Source organism: Bidens hawaiensis, unplaced genomic scaffold, assembly GCF_021521415.1.
Source record: "Bidens hawaiensis isolate Kalapana, Puna unplaced genomic scaffold, B.hawaiensis_p1.1 tig00055729_1, whole genome shotgun sequence".
Classification (NCBI taxonomy): domain Eukaryota; kingdom Viridiplantae; phylum Streptophyta; class Magnoliopsida; order Asterales; family Asteraceae; genus Bidens; species Bidens hawaiensis.
The window spans coordinates 65,641-69,561 of record NW_027500035.1 but is presented as its reverse complement, the minus strand read 5'-3'; positions in this window follow the sequence as shown (position 1 = coordinate 69,561).

The following is a 3,921-nucleotide window of genomic DNA, read 5'->3' as shown; positions in this document are numbered from 1 at the left end:
GCAGAATAGAATAATGTAAAGTAGAATTTAGAATAAACTTTGAAGGTAAGTATGTATATTATGAACGAATTACGAAAGTATAAAGTACGTATGGAAGCATGTAGTTATGAATGTATTGAATGTTGTATGATTAACTAGAACTCACTCAGCGTAGCTGACTTTTAGGATGCACGCAAGCTAATCGACTGAGGCAATTGGCTTGAGGAACACACATGGCAGGATCCGAAGAGGCTGGCATCTGGAGATTTGTCGTGATTTTTGAAATACTATGTTTTATGTTATGTTTTTGAAAGACAAGTTATGGATGTTTGTAATGAATGGTTGACTTTTACATTATTCCGCGTAAGTTTTTATTAACTCTGATATTTAGAACCGCGTTTATGAGTAAATCCAACGTTAACGCAAGGCACCGGTAACGGGGCCTTACACCCCTGTGTGTGTGTGTGTGTGTGTGTGTGGGTGTGGGCAGGTTCAAGAGGGAATTCAAATAAGTATGGAACCGAGGAACTTTTCATTTTACATGTAAAAAAATTATATAAAGTTCGAGTTCACATGTAAAAAAGTAGTTTTAGCATAAACCCGACTTTTTGATTATAAATACATGTATAAGAAATTCAAATAAAACATTAATTTTGTTAAAAAAAATTTTACCTATATATATATATATATGTATGTATGTATGTATGTATATTATTGGATCATTTCAGAAGTTTTTTTACAGCGAGAAGTGAAGGTGTAACTCCATTAATCTCTAATTTCACTTCCTTTCTTATTGTGTAGGTGCGTATGTACGTGTGTAGGAACATATTTTTGTATATGTGTATTTATGTTTGTATGTGTGTAGGTATGTAGGTTTGAATGTGGCTCGGTACGTTTTTATGTGTATAGGTAGGTTTGAATGTGTGTAGCTAAGACATAAATACAACTAACCTACATACATGTAGGTAACATCATAAGAAAGTGAGTGAAATTAGGGATTAATGGAGTTACACCTTCACTTCTCGCACTTCTCACTGTAATATCACTTCTTTCCATCCTCAACATGTCTTCCATTCGTGATCCTGAGGCTATTGCCGAGGAGTCCGACGTGTACATCGAGAACCCGACGTCTGACAAGGACGATAAGAGTACTGCTGGGGAGTGCCAGTGTGCTCTTTCCGTCGACGTTTATCAGTACATCGTCAGGAAGTTCATGCTCGAGTCTTTCGAGCCTGAGTTTCCTGAGCCTCACCAGACGGTGTACGATGCCCTCAAGGGCAAGATAGGGGTGTATGCTGCATTCTTCATCTATGGGAATCTTAGGTTCCCATTGACGAAGTTTGTGTACCGTGTGTTGGAGAAACACGGTGTACACTTAACGGAGGTGCATCCGATGGCAATCGCAAAGGTTCGCCACTTTGAATGGGTGTGCCACATTCTGGGCGTTGAGCCCCGCGTCGACCGCCTGATGACCTTCTACTCCTGGAGGTGCATCCAGGGCTGGTACACCCTGATCACTCGGATCAAGGGTTTGAAGATCTGTGCTACCGAGCGCAGTCTTCGATCTTGGAAGCGGGAGTTCTTCTACATCTCTGCCCGTGTCGTCCCCATAGCGATGACATTCAAGAACGGAAGAGCTCTTCCGAACCTTCACGCCTCCAACTACCTGGAGGCGGAATGGTTTACCAAGATCTCCCGGATCCAGACTCCGGTTTACCGCTTTGCGGAGTCTGGGATGGTGATGCTCGGGATGAGCCGGGTGTGAAAGGATGCTGGGGCAGAGGCGCCACAGATTCCCATCGTCCTTGAATACGGTTTGAACTCTATCCCTTACGGTATGCTTCATCTCTTTTTGTTGATTTAGGGTTTTTCTTCTAACGGCTTTTCTGTTTATTTTCAGAGGGGAACATTTTGCAGTCGCTTCTGCAACCGCGTGAGAGCGGTGGTCCCGCTCGGCTGGGTACTCGTGCTCTCGACGAGAACGAGTTGCCCATCTTGGAGCAAACGGCGGATCGGTTTGTGGAGGTCTACCCGCCAGGCCACGAAATTCTGAGCGCCACGCGGCCAGGTAAGGGTTTCATTAACCCTCGCCCTCTTCATGCTCAAACCTCTGCTGGAGTTTCTCTAATTTTATCGTCTTCTGATGAGGAATCCGCAGACGGTCCTTTCTTCGTGAGGAAGAAGAAAGTTGCCGGCGTGAAGGGCAAGGCGAAGGTTGCCTCCACTGCCAATCAAGGGAACCGGTCTGATTCGGAGACCGAAAGTGAGGAGGCGGCGGGGAACCCTGGTGGTGGTGAGACAACTGTCCCGGAGGTTGAGACAGCTGTCACCTCCGGGCCGCCCAGTACAACGACGGTGACCGGCGTGAAGAGGCCGGCTCCATCAGGTTCGTCCCTGCCTGTCAGAACCTTCAAGCTCAAGAAAACTCGTAAGTGCTTTTTATTTATCTTACCCGCAATGCTTTCTGCCATTGTTTGTAATATCTTGTCTTCATGCAGGCGTGGATGCTACCGCATTCCAGAGTGGAGCGGGGAGGAGCGTTTCTGGACCCATGACGGTAGGTTTGGTCAATCTACCCGAGGCGACGACCCAGGCGGCTGCGCCTGTTTGCAGCATTGGTTCAGTTGCTCATCCCGTTGAGGCAACTGTTCCAACTGTAACGTCCTCTCCGCCGGCTGTCAGTGCCATATTCACTGCATCCTTCACTGAGCCGGCGGTGATTGTTTCTGCGGGTTCTTCCGCAGCGGCGGCCACGGTTGTGAGTTCACCTCCAGTGAGTTCACCACCGGTGGTTTCTACCGCGGCGGGTTCAACCGTGCCTCCGGCACCGGTGACTACCTCGTCCCCGGCCGGTTCAGCAGGTATGTTTGGGGCTTATAGCCAATATTTGCCTCCTTCCCATCTGCCTGACCTCTTGGATGGATATCCCTTAGGTTCAGGTGATGGGTTCGGCGGCTACAGGCCTGTTGTCGACCCTACAGGTGCGTAGGGTTATTTTGGCCTCTTTTTTTTATCATCTTTACCTAACTGCCTTTTGTTTTTGCAGTGTCGGATTCGAATGAGATGTATGTTCCACGGTGGAACATCCGCCGGGGAACAACCCTTCGGACGGCTGTGGACTGCGTCGAGTGGGCGCGTCACGCGGCCCCAAGTGGCGCGTTGGGGGAAGCCATGTCCAGCTACCAGGAGGGTAGGCTGACGAATGAGCTTCGGATTCTCCTTGCCCGGATGCAGCCGCGTGTCGAGTTGCTTTGTCGTGAAAACGACAAGTTAAAGGCGGCGCGTATCCAAGAAGTGGCTCAGGCGCGGGCTATCCGGGAGGAGAACAGGAGACTTTCCGCCGTTGCTGCGGAGAAGGAAAAGGCCTTCAAGGCCCTCGAGGTTGAAGTTCAGGCCCGTCTAGAGGCCCGTTCCAAGGCTGCCCAAGCTGTTAACGAACAGCTTCGGTTGGCTAAGGAAACTGCGCGGAACGCGACCGAGAGGGCCACCAAGGCCTTAAGCTGTTGCTGAGCCTCTGCGCGCCGAGAATGAGGAGCTTAAAGCCAAACTGGAGAGGCTCCAGCAGGCTCATGATGCCTTGGCCCTAGAAGACGCCAAGAAGCTTCAAGAGATCTTGGACCAGAGGGGTATGCTTGACCATACTGAGCGTAAGCTAAAGGGCGTTGAAGAGGCTGTTGCTAAGGAAGTGTTGCTTGCCAACCTTAACAAAAGTGAAGCCGAACGCGCCCGTAACCAAGCTCAAGCTTCCCTCCAGGAGGCTCTGATTACCAAGTAATGGCTTCTACGAGAAGCGTTGTCGCTGGTAAGCTTTGCTTCATAATGTCTTTACGCTTTTCTTTATACTTAGAAAAGTTTGATATATTTTTTCTTTTTGTAGGTTGTACATCGGATCTTCACGGACACATCTTACGACAATGCCATGAACGCAGCCCTCAACGCTTC